Raw genomic sequence first — 16,222 nt, 5'->3', positions numbered from 1 at the left:
ACCCTAGATGGCCACTTGCTAGCCTTTAAGAACCCAGATGCCACTCACCAAAGTGGAAGGCAGAACATTTTCTGAATACACTTTGTTATGCCAGTTGACCTAGATGTCCCCCGAAACCTTTGTCCCCAGACTCCTGCGCCTGCTATTCTGTCCCTCGAAGTGTTTGGCTATATTCAGGAAACTTTTTAGCTTTTGGTTTAGTCCAGTTGTGCTGACTTCCCCTGTATTGTATGTTGTCCTTCCCTTTACCTAAAATAATTCTTGTCTACCATCTAACTAGTAAATACCCATCTCCCTCCCTCCCCACCCTCATAACCATCAAAGAATGTTTTCTTCTGTGTTTAAACCTTTTCTTCAGTTCTTATGATAGTGGTCTCATACAATATTTGTCCTTTTGCAACTGACTGATTTCACTCAGCATAATGCCTTCCAGATTCCTCCATGTTATGAGACGTTTCACGGATTCATCATTGTTATCGTTGTGTAATATTCCATTGTGTGAATATACTGTAATTTGTTTATCCATTCATCCATTTATGGGCACCTTGGTTGCTTCCATCTTTTTGTTATTGTAAAGAGTGCTGCAATAAACATGGGTGTGCATGTATCTATTTGTTTGAGGGCTCTTATTTCTCTAGGATATATTTCAAAGAGTAGGATTGCTGAATCCTACAGTAGTTCTATTTCTAGCTTTTTAAGGAAGCACCAAATCGATTTCTAAAGTGGTTGTACCATTTTACATTCCCACCAGCAGTGTATAAGTGTTCCAATCTCTCCACAATCTCTCCACCATGTATTTTGTGTTTTTTGGATTAATGCCAGCCTTGTTGGAGTGAAATGATATCTCATTGTAGTTTTGATAGGTATTTCTCTAATGGCTAATGATCATGAGTATTTCCTCGTGTATCTGTTAGCCACCTGAATGTCTTCTTTGATGAAGTGCCTGTTAATATCCTTTGTCCATTGTTTAACTGGGTTATTCGTCTTTTTGTTGTTGAGATTTTGTAGTATCTTGTAGATTTTAGAGATTAGACTCTGATCGGATTTGTTGTAGCCAAAACTTTTTTCCCAGTTTGTAGGTAATGTTTTTACTCTTTTGGTGAAGACTTTGGATGAGCATAAGTGTTTGATTTTTAGGGGCTCCAAGTCATCTAGTTTGTCTTCTGGTGTTTGTGCATTATTAGTAGTATTTTGTATTCTGTTTATGCCATGTATTAGGGCTCATAGTGTTGTCCCTATTTTTTCTTCCATGACCTTTATTTAGATTTTATGTTTAGGTCTTTGATCCATTTTGAGTTTGTTTTTGTGCATGGTGTGAAGTATGGGTCTTGTTTGATTTTTTCGCAGGTGGATATCCAGTTATGCCAGCACCATTTGTTAAAGAGACTGTCTTTTCCCCATTTAACAGACCTTGAGCCGTTGTGAAATATCAGCTGCTCATAAATGGATGAATTTATGTCTGTATTCTCAATTCTGTTCCATTGGTCTATGTATCTGTTGTTGTACCAGTTCCAGGCTGTCTTGACTACTGTGGCAGTATAATAGGTTCTAAAATCAGGTAGTGTGAGGCTTCCCACTTTGTTCTTCTTTTTCAGTAATGCTTTACTCATCCGGGGCCTCAAGAATTGACATTTCTAACAAACGTCCAGGGACTGCAGGTGCTCCTCCAAGGACCTCAGTCTAAGAACCACTGCTTTCTGTATACATAAATGTTAACCAAAAAAAAAACCAAACCCGTTGCTGTCTAATCAATTCTGACTCATAGCAACCTTATAGGACAGAGCAGAACTGCCCCATAGAGCTTTCAAGGAGCACCTGGTAGATTCGAACTGCCAACCTTTTGGTTCTCAGCCATAGCTCTTAACCACTATGCCACCAGCGTTTCCAGTGTTGTTGTTTGGTGCCATCAACTTGATTTTTGACTAAAATACGTAAATACATAGTAATATTTATTTCTTTATGAACTATTTAAGAGTAGGTTGCCCATATTATGCCCTTTTTAGACCATGATACTTCGGTATGTTTTTTTCCTAAAGAGAACACTCTTTTACATACCCATAGTCCAGTGATCAAAATCTCAAAATTTAACACTGATACAATATTTTTATCCAGTTGACAATCCATATTCCAAATGTTGTCAGTTGTCCCAATAATGTTTTTTATGGCATTTTTCCCCTCAAGTATGTGGCCCAGTTGAAGGTCATATATTGTATTTAGTTGTCATGTCTCTTTTACCTATTAATATGGAATGGTTCCTTAGCCTTTCTTTGTGTTAACATGACATTTTTAAAGTGTAAATGCTAGTAATGTTTCCTCCCTTCGTGTCTGTCAATTTATCATACTGTGGTGGCTTACCTGTTGCTGTGATAACTGGAAGCTTTGCCACTGGTGTTTCAAATACCAGCAGCATCACCCTTGGTAAACAGGTTTCAGCTGAGCTTCCATACTAAGACCAGGAAAAAGGACCTGGCAGTCTACTTCTAAAAAAAATCGGCCAGTGACAACCTTATGAATAGCAGCAGAACATTGATAGAGTGCCGGAAGATGAGCCCTTCAGATTGGAAGGCACTGAAAATATGCTTGGAGAAGAGCTGCCTCCTCGAAGTAGAGTTGACCTTAACGACAAGGATGGAGTCAAGCTTTCGGGACCTTCATTGCTGATGTGGCATGACTCAAAATAAAAAAAAAACAGCTGCAAATATCCATTAATAATTGGAACGAGAAGTGTATGAAGTATGAATCTGGGAAAATTGGAAGTCATCAAAAAATGAAATGGGATGCATATTGATCGATATCGTAGCATTAATGAGCTGAAATGGACTGGTATTGGCCATTTTGAATCAGACAATCACATGTTCTGCTATTCTGGGAATGACAAATTGAAGAGGAATGGTGTCACGTTCATCATCAAAAAGAACATTTCAAGATTTGTTCTGAAGTACAGTGCTGTCAGTGATAGGATAGTATCCAGACACCTAAAAGGAAAATCAGTTAATACAACTATTATTCAAATCTGTGCACCAAACACTAAGGCCAAAGATGATGAAATTGAAGGTTTTTACCAACTTCTGCAGTCTGAAATTGATCAAACATGCCATCAAGATGCATTGATAATTACTGGTGATTGGAATGCAAAAGTTGGAAACAAAGAAAAAAGGGTTGATATTTGGAAAATATGGCCTTGTGTTAGAAACGATGCTGGAGGTCAGATGACAGAATTTTGCAAGACCAACAACTTCTTCATTGCAAATACCTTTTTTCAACAGCATAAATGGTGGCTATACACATGGAACTTGCCAGATGGAATACACAGGAATCAAATCAGTTACACCTGTGGAAAGAGACAATGGAAAAGTTCAATATCATTGGTCATAACAAGGCCAGGGGCCGACTGTAGAACAGACCATGAATTGCTCATATGCAAGTTCATGTTGATGTTGAAGAAAACTATAAAAAGTTCTCAAGAACAAAAGCATGACCTTGAGTATATCCCACCTGAATTCAGAGACCATCTCAAGAACAGATCTGATTATTCAAATCTGTGCACCAAACACTAATGACCAAAGACCAGACAAGTTGTGGAATAACAACAAGGGCATCACATATGAAGAAAGCAAGAGGTCATTAAAAAGACAGGAAAGAAAGAAAAGACCAAAATGGATGTCAGGAGACTCTGAAAGTTTCTCTTGAGTGTAGAGTAGCTAAAGTGAAAGAAAGAAATGATAAAAGAGCTGAACAGATTTTAAAGAGTGGCTTGAGAAGGCAAAGGAAAGTATTATAATGAAATGAAAAGACCTGGAGATAGAAAATCAAAAGGGAAGAACACACTCAGCATTTCTCAAGTAGAAAGAACTAAAGAAAAAATTCAAGCTTCCAGTTGCAATTTTGAAGGATTCTATGGGCAAGATATTGAATGAAGCAGGAAACATCAAAAGCAAGTGGAAGGAATACATAGTCACTGTACCAAAGCGAATTGGCCAACTTCAGCCATTTCAGGAGGTAGCATATGATCAAGAACCAATGGTACTGAAGGAAGAGGTCCAAGCTGCACTGAAGGCACTGGCAAAAAACAAAGCTTCAGGAAGTGACAGGTTACCAACTGAGGTGTTTCAACAAATGGAAGCAGTGTTGGAAGTCCTCAATCATCTATGCCAAGAAATTTGGACCACAGCTACCTGGCCAACTGACTGGAAGAGATCCATATTTGTACCCATTCCAAAGAAAAGTGATCCAACAGAAAGAAGAAATTATTTTTAAAAATCATTAATATCACATGCAAGAAAAATTTTGCTGAAGATCATTCAAAAGCAGTTTCAGCAGTACATCAGCAGGGAACTGCTAAAAATTCAAGCCTAATTCAGAAGAGGACATGGAACGAGGAATATCGTTACTGATGTCAGATGGATCTTGGCAGAAAACAGAGAATACCAGAAAGATGTTTACCCATGTTTTATTGACTATGCAAAGGCATTTGACTGTGTGGATCATAACAAATTATGAATAACATTGCAAAGAATGGGAATTCTAGAACACTTAATTGTGCTCATGTGGAACCTGTACTTAGACCAAGAGGTAGTTGTTCGAACAGAACAGGCCTATACTGCATGGTTAAAATCAGGAAAGGTGTCTGTCAGGATTGTATCCTTTCATCATACTTATCCAATTTATATTCTGAGCAAATAATCCAAGAAGCTGGACTATATAAAGAAGAATGGGGCATCAGGATTGGAGGAAGATTCATTAACAACCTGCGTTATGCAGATGACACAACCTTGCTTGCTGAAAGTGAAGAGGACTTGAAGCGCTTACTAATGAAGATCAAAGACCACAGTCTTCAGTATAGATTACACCTTAACATAAAGAAAACAAAAATCCTCATGACTAGGGCCAATAAGCGACATCATGATAATCAGAAAAAAGATTGAAGTTGTCAAGGATTTCATTTTACTTGGATCCACAATCAACGGCCATGGATGCAGCAGGCAGGATATCAGACATGCATTGCACTGGGCAGATCTGCTGCAAAAAATTGCTGAAGTGTTAAAAAGCATAAATGACACCTTAAGGACTAAGGTGCACCTGACGCCAGCCGTGGTGTTTTCAATTGCTTCATATATGCATGTGAAACCCGGGCAATGAATAAAGAAGACCAAAGAAGAATTGATGCCTTTGAATTATGGTGTTGGCAAAGAATATTTGAATATACCATGGACTGCTAGAAGAATGAACAAATCTGTCTTGGAAGAAGTACACCCAGGATGCTCATTAGAAGCTAGGATGGCGAGACTTCGTCTCACAGACTTTGAACGTGTTAGGAGGGAGCAGTCCCTGGAGAAGGATATCATGCTTGGTAAAGTAGGTCAGTGAAAAAGAAGCAGACCCTCAACGAGATGGATTGACACAGTGCCTACAACAATAGATCGAAGCATAGCAATGATTGTGAGGATGGCACAGGATCGGGCAACATTTCATTCTGTTGTACATAGGGTCACTATGAGTCAGAACCGATTCTACATGCCTAAAAACAACAAATGTATCCCCTTTAGAAGCAATGTTTCACCTCTTATAAATTATCTGTGGGGAGACTTTGTAAGATTGTGCAAATATTCTGCTTCTGATAAAACTTGCCCTCCTAGATTTAGTATCTGATGATGAATCTTGCTTGAACCAGTCTTAACTATGATGGTTACAAAGTATTGATTTTTTTACTCAACTTTTCCCTCCCCACATTAAGGAAAAACTTTCTCATCTTCCTCACTCATTTCTTTATTTTTTTTATTTATTTATCTAAATGTTAACTTCCTTTTCCTTTTTTCTTAAACCATGTGTGTCCCTCAGAGATGTCGGGGGCTCCTTCAGAAAGGGAAGGGAGAAGCTTAGAGGATAGAGCCCTGACCCCTCCTCTTGCTGTAACCAGAGGGGCCCCACATTTGTATTCCATGTAGAATTTCATTTACAAAAAAGGACATCTGCTAGTTAAAAAATAGTTTGAAAGCCTCTGTCTTAAATAAGTACCCTCTTGCCCAACTTTTAAGTATGAGTCAAAGAACGCCATGTTCAAAACATTGCAAAAGCAATTTACTCATTCTCTGAATCCCGGTACAGATAAGATTTCATGGAAATTTAATGCTGAAAGAGACCTTACAGGCCTTGTTCTTTAGTCTTCCCAAAATGTGTCTAGCACTGCTACAGCTGCTGTTGCAACACTGTAGAGAAAGGAAGTAAAATGACCTAGGTCTTGTGGTTGCTTCTGGCTTCACATGGCAGCATCTCTGCTCCTCAGCAAAAGGTGGAGGAGCAAAAGGTGAGATGGTCATGTAATGGAATAAGTGGCCCTACATACAACGTGTAGGGAAAGGGGATCACTTTACTAAGGTGAGTTCCTCTCCTTGCTCCTTTGAAAAAAGATGGACTAGGAGCCTTCTATGAAGGGTTGCCTTTGTGGGAGAAGATGCAGAACTGTTCTGCACTTTGCCCACACCACTACTACCCCTCCCTATTTTCCCATGTCCTCAGCATCAGCAGGGTCTCAGGTAGATTCTGAACACTAAGTAACAGAAGTTTAGCTAATGACATAACTGCCTTCTTCTATTTGCAGACTTTGTTATGTTAGGATTCAAATTGCTATCAGTCTTTAAGGATGACCGATGACACAGTGGTTAAGTGCTCAGCTGCTAACTGAAAGGTCAGCAGTTCAAACCCACCAGCAGCTCTTTGGAAGAAAGACCAGGCAACTGGCTCCTGTAAAGATTACAGCTTGGGAAACGCTATGGGGCAGTTCTACTTTGTCCTGTAGGCTCGCTATGAGTCAGAATTGACACAGCAACAACAGCAGCAGTCAATCTTTAGCTGATTTTTGCTCTGCCTCCTAGAAGGACCATATTTCTCCTGCGCTGCAAGACACATGCAAAATGTTCAGTAAATACTTGCTGACTAATAACCGTATCATCTGTTTTTTCTTTTATAATATTTATTAAGGGCTGCTGTGTAGCAGGACTGTGCCTGGTGATGGATGGATGAATGAATGGGCATTGTTGTGTGCTGTAGAGTTGTTTCCAACTCAGATCCTATAGGACACAGTAGAACTGCCCCATAGGGTTTCCAAGGCTATAATCTTTACAGAAGCAGACTACCACATCTTTCTGCCTTAGAAAGGCTGATGGGTTCAAACCACTGACCTTTTAGTTAGCAGCCGAGCATTTAACAGTTGTGCCACCAGGCCTCCTCAGGTAGGTAGACTGATAGATAGATATTCTATCCTTTAATCCTCACATAACAGCCCTATTTATTTATTTGTTCAACAGATATGTTTTATGTGCTTTCCACGTGTCATACAGTGTGGTAGGCCCTAGGTGTACACTAGTAAATATGACTCGAGTGATGCTCCCCCTGCAGTTTATGTTCTTTAGATAGAGATAGACAATAAAGCAGGGATACAGTAATTTCAGATAATGGCTGCTATGAAGAGAAGGAAAAAAAAATCAGGATAAGAGTAAAGACAGGTACTGATGGTGAGGGTAGGACCGACTTTATAATGGATAGTCAGGGAAGACCCTCTGAGAAGGCGATAGTTGAAATAAGATCTGAGTAGTGATAAGGAGCCAGCCATGGACTGATAGGAGAAGAGCAACCAGAGAAACTGAGTTTGTCCCTGAGATTGAGGTTGCAAACCTTGGTCCGTGTGACTCCAGCTTCCTCAGCTTCCAGTTTCTCCAGTCTCCTCTCACTTTCTTGCCATTGTATTCTTACTGCTTAACCCAGATTTGAATCTGAGAATTTGGCCAAGTATCCTATATTACTCCTGGCAGTGAGGCTGCCTTCTTTTTTGCTGTGACTCTTGGGACACAATACCTGGCAAACGCTATCGAGCGGGAGCTGATTCCAACTCTGTGCAGTCCCCAGCTTATGAATGAGACATTTTCCAAAAGGTCTTCTGTAAGTCACTTGTTTAGAACTGGTAATACATTTTCCCATCGAAAAAACATTGTGTAGGATGGTTGTTTCTAAGCCAGGACGCAAGTAAATGGTTACCTAGTCTGTAATATGGAAGTAGACTGGAGTACTATGAGTAGAGAAGAATCTAGGCCCTGCAGATAGAGATCCTTCATAGGTATGAGACTTGCCACAGGCAATGTGTTGAAAGGCAAGGTTTGTATTTGACACCCTCCTTCCTTAGCTTTGTCCTCCTGCCTTTGCTAGGCTTCGGAGAACCCAGTATCCTTGCGGTGCTTGGATTCTTCCCCTTCAACAAACCTCCCAACCCCTCTGAATACTTGAAGCTTCAGAGTACCCACCGATCACATTTTTATTGATAACTTTCACATTTGTTTTCTACCTATTTCTACTTGAGAGATAATATCTTCCCTAACCTGTAAAGTTCAGCATTTCCCGCTTGAAAAAAAGAAAAAACAGAAAGCAGTGTCTCCCCATGTTATTGAGCAAGTTCCTGCTGGTAATTACTGGCAGAGGCAAGATCTATCAGTGTTAATAGCAGTAATAATAACTTCTTACCTTAAAATATGGTATTTACAGATCACCTTGTCCCTGGGGTCGGTATTTATGGCATTATTGTTGTAAATGATGGGTGAGAAAGGAGTAGGTGGAGGATGAGAGCCCTCAAAATTGGGGAAGAGAAAGTTTCCTAATCCTTCAGTTATTCTTAGAAGTCAGCATTTAAGTAAACAGAAAAGGAAAGTCAAATAACTTTAAAGGATTACCTTGAATTTTGTTATGTGAGTACAAACTATAAACATGTCTAATTTTAGGTAACGATCCCGGTTTAACATTTATTGAGTCAGTATCCCGTACCCTATGAAGAACTGAGGACACAATTTCTGCCCTGAGAAACTTCACGTTAATAAATATATGCAGTCCGGAGGCTGTTGGTGGGTTAGAACATTATTTTTAGGGAGAGACTGTGAAAATGTTTAGAATTAAAAACCTCTTCTCAAGAGGCAGCACCAACCTGGCGCCATAGACAGATGCACTGTGCTGACCCTCTGTAGCAAAGACCTGAAAAACTAAGTAAAACAGATACATATGTCAGTCCTGGAACCCAGAGCATCGAATGAAAGGATAACAAACTAGATCAAACACAAAATGGAAGAAAAAACTGATGGAAAACAGAGAACAAGAAGAGATACAGAGTGGAGGTCCCCTACCAACTAACAGCACAATGTCTCCACCTTGGAATACAGCCAGCAATGACCCTGGACAGGGAGTATGAAAAGACAGCTTCACAAAGCTCCAAACAGGAAACAGAGCACCTGGTAATCAGAGAAACACGCTTTCGCACCCTGCTCACCCTTCTGCCCTATACACTACCTCTACCCATTCCCAACGGACCCATGCAGTGCTGCTTAGTTAGAGAGCCACCAGCCTGCTGCCACCCTAGGTCTGCCCTGCCACTTGGCTAGATAGCCACCAGCCTGCCACTGCCCGGGGTCTGCCCCATCTGCCAGCTCCCGCCACATCATTTTTTTCCCCTTGCTCCCCCCCGCCCCCCTAGCCCTGTATGCAACCTCCACCCTCTCCTGATGGACCATGCTGTGCTGCTCAGCTAAAGAGCCACCAGCCCGTCGCCACTTTGACTCCACCTCACCCCCAACCACTGGCTCCCACAGCGTCATTTTTTTTCCTTTTCTTTCACTCTCCCACCCGGCCCCATATGCCACCTCCTCCTCTTCCTGACAAGCCCTGCCGTGCCATCTCTACTAGAGAGCAACTGGCCCACCACCCACCCGCCAACTCTCACCATGCCATTTTTTTGTTTTTTCTCTTTTCTTTCTCGCTTCCTTAGCACTTAGCCCTGTACACCACCTCCACCCTTTCCCGCCAGGCCATGGCACACCACCACAGCTAGAGAGCCTCTGGTCCGCTATCACCCTGGGTCCGCCCTGCTCCCACCTGCTGGTTCCTGCTATGCCGTTTTTTATTTTATTTTTCCCCTATCTTCCTTTTCTTTCTCTTTCCCACCTAGCCACATATGCCACCTCCACCCTTTCCCACTTGGCCACACCGTGCCACCGTGGCTAGAAAGCCACTGACCTGCCACTGCCCCAGGCCTGCTCCACATTCACCTGCCAGTGCCCACCATGCTGTCATCTTTTTTTTTCCTCTTTATTTTCTTTCCCCCTCCCATCTAGCCCCTTGTGGGGCTTTCCCTCCAGTTGAGAGGTCAGGCAGCAAACAAATGGTAGCACTCGAGTAGGGGAAGAAAGTGAGCGTGGTTTACTTTAGTGTGACCAAGGAGGGCCTTACTAAGCAGGTAATGTTTGAGCTGAGCACCAGCCACTGAGAAGGACCCGTAAGAAGAGCCCAGGAAAGTGATCCAGGCAGAGATGAGCCTGCTGGGAGTCACCATGAGGAGCAGGTCTGTGTTCTGTCACCACTGTATCCTCGGCCTCTAGAACACTGCCTTGGTGCAGGGTAGGTGCTCCGTTCATAACTGCTAGATGGGTGGATGGAGAGACAAATTTGTGTGAAGGATGACGACAGCTTGGAAGTCAGCAACTTCACATGAAAAAATAATCGCTGTTAAACCCTTAATGACTTAAATTGCTCGAGATTTCCCTCTAATCATTACCGACAGTGTTCATGCATCCTACTTTGTGCCTTGCCCTTTTTTTTTTTTTATGTAGTCTTACTTCATGGAAGACAGCACAGTGAAATGTTTGAAAGGTGGAGTCTGATGGCCTGGGTTCAGATCTTAGCTGTACTGCCTATTTCTGGCTTTAGGAAGTTCCTTATCTCATTGTGACTCAGTTTCTTCACCTCTAAAGTGGGTTTTTATATGGATTAAATTAGATCAGACATATTTAGCACAGTGCCTGGCACAAAGTAAATGCTTAATAAATGTTAGCTATTATTTTAGATACATGTTGGCTTGTGTGAACATAGCCACATGGTAGACTAACCTTCAGCATCACACCTGGTTGGTAGTTAGAAGGTGATTGCTGTTATGATTTATTACTGCTATGATGTATTATTGTTGGCAGCATAGGTTTTCCTGAGAGTGAGACACCGTTATTTGCTTATTCAGTGATTGGTGGACACTTAGGTTAGCTCCATTTATCCCTTTTACTAATGTCACTGTTGTGAATCACTTTGTACAAATTATGTTGGTAGATGAAGGGGACGTTAACTTCCTTGAATATTTTCTCCAAAATGGAATTATATTGTCAACTACAAGAATTATAAAACAATGCCTACCAAAATTACAGTACTTAGATCAGGTGGGTTGAAACTACATTAGTCCTTTAAGGTCCTTAAGGAATAAAAAACACTTTCAAGAGAAGAATGAGTTTCTTTCAATACCATATTGTCTGAACACAGGCTTAGCTACTTCGAGGAATAAGACAAAGCAGTGAGGAAGTTGAGCTATTCTTGGGGGAAAAAAAAAATTAGAAATGAGTGCCAGGACTCTAAAGTGTAAGTAAACACCGCATTTCTGGATCCTGGTAAAAGCCAGTAGAGAAATGTTTTCTCTGGAGCGAGAGCTGTTAAGATTTATTCCATCCCAGTTTACCATCTGAAACCTTGCAAAACAGTGTCATTGGATGATCTGCGTATTTGAGGTTGAACATTTCAGGAATTTGGAAGCGTGTTTCTCCATGCTTGGCACGCCTGAGCTTTTGCTGGAGCCTCGGTTGGAACTCTTTGTACTCAATAGTCAGTCACTCGCTAATTTCTGCGAATGCAACACTCTCGAAGGGATAATTTTCATTGATAATACCTAATGCTTATAGATTACTTACTATGTGTCAACAAAGTGTTAAACACAGAGGTACCATGTGATCCAGCAATTCTAGTGTGTATACCCAAGAGAAATGAAAGCATATGTCTACATAGACACTGTACATGGGTGCTCATAATAGCATTATTCATAACAGCCAAAAAGTAGAAACAACCCAAATACCCGTCAACTGTTGAATGGACAAATAAAATTGGCAAAGAATAATATTTGGGCATAAAAAGAATGAAGTATCAGTACATGCTACAACATGACCCAGTGCCCAGTGCCGTCGAGTCAATTCTGACTCATAGCGACCCTATAGGACAGAGTAGAACTGCCCCATAGAGTTTCCAAGTGGCACCTGGCAGATTCGAACTGCTGACCCTTTGGTTAGCAGCTGTAGCACTGAACCACTACAACATGAAGGGACCTTGAAAACCTTATGCAGAAGAGGTCACAGAAGACCACATGTTGTGTGGTTCCATTAATATGAAATGTCCGGAATGGCAAATCTATAGACAAAAAATAAATTAGTGGTTGCCTAGAGCAGGAAGGGGGGTCGGTGAGGGAGATAGAGAGTCGCTACTAGTGGGTATGGATATTCATTTGGAGGCACTGAAAATGTTCTAAAATTAGATTAGAGTGACGGTTGCTCACTGTAAATATAACTAAAAAAACATTGAATTGTGCAATTTGGGTGAATTGTAAGGTATGTTAATTATACTCAATTTAAAAAAGAGCATTATTTTGGCATGTCAGCATCCTGTTTTCGCCTGCTGTTCTTAAACACTACCCCATAACAACACCCACTTCTGGAACCTGCGTTGAAATAATCTGTTTTCATGTCATTTGTTGCCTGAGGTAGGCCCTATATCTTTGTAGCTCCAGTGACTAGCTCAGCTCCTGGTACTGAGTGAACACCCAAATGTTTATTTGACTGCTATGGCAGCAGTATTGCAATTAGCTCAAGTGGAATAAAAGGTAGCCAGTCATTATTACTCTCAAAGACTCAGGCCTTCCTCTACCCCTATCCTTTGCCCATCCTTTATATACATTGTAACAACATCAGTATTTGCAGAGCGTTCTCTAAAACCTTAGCTCATCTAAATTTGAAAGTAACCTTGTAAGGCAGTAAGTATGATACTTGTACCCATTTCGCAGAGAAGGAAACTGACTTAAAAAGGTTAAGTAACTTGCCTCAAATCACGCTAGGAGAGTGCTGGACTTGAAAGCCAGGCCTGCCCAGTGCAGGGTACAGCCCCTTACTCACCACGTTCACAGGCCCCTGACTGCTGGTGGCATGCCTGTGTCACAGGGAGGGTCAGCTACACATGCTTTAGAGCCTCCGGTTTGTCTCATTTCAGAGTCAAAGAGAAATGACCCTTTTAATTATTAATTGTATTACACCAGCAGTTCTCTGGCTTGAGCAGCCAAGAGTTAAAACCATCAGTAAAAAAAACCATCAGTAGAGGCGTAAAAATCGAAGTCAGCAGTCATTTTTCTCAAGCCCAGAGTTTTATTGCAGAAATATCTCTGGAGGCAAGAAAAATTGATTCTTACGATCAGATGCTGGTTCATGCTGTGCCCGTGATTTATTCATTTGGTTTTGAAGAAACTGACAATAAGCCTGTTTGCTTTCTGCTCCCCGTGGTAGAGAAATTCAATTCAGCAGACGTTTATTGATGGGTCTTCCCCGTGCCAGCCAGTGCACAAGGAATGGGGGATACAGAGTTGACTAGGACCCAGTCCTCTTTCTTAGGAAGTCCATAGTATTTTCCAGGTCCTTTAATCATGGCATGCATTTGTTCTTTTGGGGGAGGGTTTCGGTTATTTTGCTTTTGCATTTGATAAAATACAGTCCTTCTCTCAGAAAGTTACTGGCTAAAGTTTAAGAACTTTTTGTTTGTGGAACACACAAGGAGAAGAAATGGCACAAATATTTAAAACTCAACAGTGATATAAACACACACCTTGCATTTCAGGGCCAGCGCTGTTTGAGTTAGAGTTTGATGACTTTTCATCCCAAATTGGGTCAGGGAAGGCGTTAGAGATTAATAGAAGCAATTTATAGGATATAGATAAAAGCATAAGAATGTACACAACAGAAAGTTAGCCCAGCTGCCACACCATTCATATTTGCCAAGTGATCACTTCTGTGCATCCCGTTTATTTATCTAAAAATGTTGGATATAATGTGCCAACATTACACAAGTAAGGGAAATGGAGAAAGCTTACCAAGTAGTGTAAAACTGTAGTTGTTGGCCATCAAGTTGATTCCGACTCACAGCAGCCCTACAGGACGGAACAGAACCACCCCATAGGGTTCCCTGGGCTATAATTTTTACGGGACCAAATCACCAGATCTGTTCTCCCTCAGACAGCTGGTGGATTTGAAACACCAACCTTTTGGTTAGCAGCTGAGCACTTAACCATTGCACCACCAGGGCTCCTTAGAGTAAAATTAGTTACCTAAAATGCCACTGCCCTCATCCTGAGAGGCAGTTGGACTGTGGGCAAGTTATCTTTGTACCTCACCCTCCTCATCAACTCTGTTTTGGTTTCTTCCTTTATTCTTGCTCTCCAGAGATGGGGTTTCTTGATTCATCTATAAAATTATCAGCCTTAGAAGAAATACAACCAGAATGCTTCTGAGAAGCAAGGATGGTGAGACTTTGTCTTGCTTGCTTTGAACATATCACTAGGAAAAGCCAATCCCTGCAAAAGGACATCATGTTTGGTAAAGTCACTGAAAATGAGGGAAGCCTTCAATGAGATGGATTGACGTGGTAGCTGCAAGAATAGGTTCAAACATACCAGCGATCCTGAAGATGGCACAGGATCGGGCAGTATTTCATTCTTTTATACATAAGATCGCCGTGAGTCAAAGCCGACTCAATGGCAACTAACAATAACAAACAGCACCTTAATAGGGCTTCGTGAGGATTAAATGAGGCAGTAAATGTGGAACACTAAAGAGAGCCCACAGCAAATGTGTGTCTTATGAGAAGAAAAATAACAATTTTCACATAATTTGTTGTGTTTTTTTTTTGCAAAAATCATTCTCTTGTACATTCAATTTTGTATCCTGTTTTCTTACTTTGTGTTACTCTGTGATCATTTCCCATCTTGCTGTGTTTGGTGACCATAATTCTTAGTGGTTGCACACTGTCACGTAACATGGGTATGGTGGACATTTCTGTTGAACATTTTGGTTACTTCCAGTGGACGGTTTTATGTAGATAATGTATCCCCTTAACAAACTAACCAAACATGTAGCTATCAAGTCAGTTCTGAGTCACGGCCACCCTGTGTATTATACAGTGGAGTGGTTTCCTAGGGTTTTCTTGGCTGTAATATTTATAAAAGCAGATCACCAGGCCCTTCTTCTGCAGTGCCACTGGGCAGATTCATACTGCCAACCTTTAGGTTAGTAATCCAGCACAAACCATTTGCACCAGCCAAGGACCTGTTGTATTCCCTTACTAGCTGGGAAATCTTTGGTAGGCTACTTAATCTGTGTGTTTGTTGCCTAGTTTGCTAAATGGAGATAAAATAATATCTACCCGAGAGGGGAACCGTGTGGGTCAGATGAAGTAATGTAAACAAAGCACTTGGAATAGGACTTGGCACTTCCCAAGTGCTCAGTAAACATGATCTTTTTAACTTTATTTTGGTTTCTTTGTTTAGACTTGCTCTCCAGAGATGGGGTTTCTTGATTCACTGCTTTCCAGAAGGATTTTAGCAGTTTATGATGTCAAAAGCAATACTGTGTGAAGGGACCAATTTCTTTGCTCTCTCACTAGCAATCATCCCAGGTTTTAACTGTTTAACCCTTTTTCCCTTTAAAATAATAGTGAAAAAAACAAGTTCCTCCATATTTGGGCAGCTTGCTATGATGGGACTTACTTTTGCTTGCTCCACTGAACAGTCAGACCTCATCTGCCCAAAGCTTAGGTTCCCAAAGGCTGTGTGCTAACTTATGCCAATTCAGATTTTTACAAGTCTACAACTTGCTGACAGCAATTAAAATAATCTGCTGTGCAACCCTACCCTTAATCAATACAATTGTACCAGCATAAGCTAGGCCATTTTTGAGGGTGAAGGGGCGCTATGAAAAATTAGACCAGGACAACAAGTATATCCTGGGCAAACCAGGACGTGTGGTCACCCTTTCCAATTTTTTTTTCCTATGGAGGAGGAAGGAATCATGGTGATTATTACCTGTCAAAATAGATTTTCCTGGAGCAAACTGGTGGCTTGCTTTAAAAAAAAAAAAAAAATGCCTGCAGCCCGCAGGTGCTGTACCACCAGATTGGAATGTGAGTTGGTCCTTTGAAGCTTAAAAATCTAGCGTATTTTACCTCCTACTGAAGTACATTCAACCGAGCTTTTTTTTTTTTTTTAAAGCAAGCCAGCAGTTTGCGCTAGGAAAATCTATTTTGACAGGTAATAATCACCATGATTCTTTCCTCCTCCATAGGAAAAAAA

The 16,222-nt window shown here is 41.1% G+C and overlaps 1 protein-coding gene across 9 annotated transcripts in view; it reads left to right on the top strand.

The window, feature by feature from the left end:
* TAMM41 (TAM41 mitochondrial translocator assembly and maintenance homolog) overlaps nucleotides 1–16,222 on the top strand; it is a 63,029-nt gene that overhangs the window by 15,606 nt on the left and 31,201 nt on the right. The gene's annotated exons all lie outside the window — the stretch shown is intronic.

This window comes from Elephas maximus, chromosome 20 (genome assembly GCF_024166365.1).
Source record: "Elephas maximus indicus isolate mEleMax1 chromosome 20, mEleMax1 primary haplotype, whole genome shotgun sequence".
NCBI lineage: Eukaryota > Metazoa > Chordata > Mammalia > Proboscidea > Elephantidae > Elephas > Elephas maximus.
Note: the sequence above shows the minus strand (reverse complement) of the source record. Positions and strands in the feature narration are given on the sequence as shown.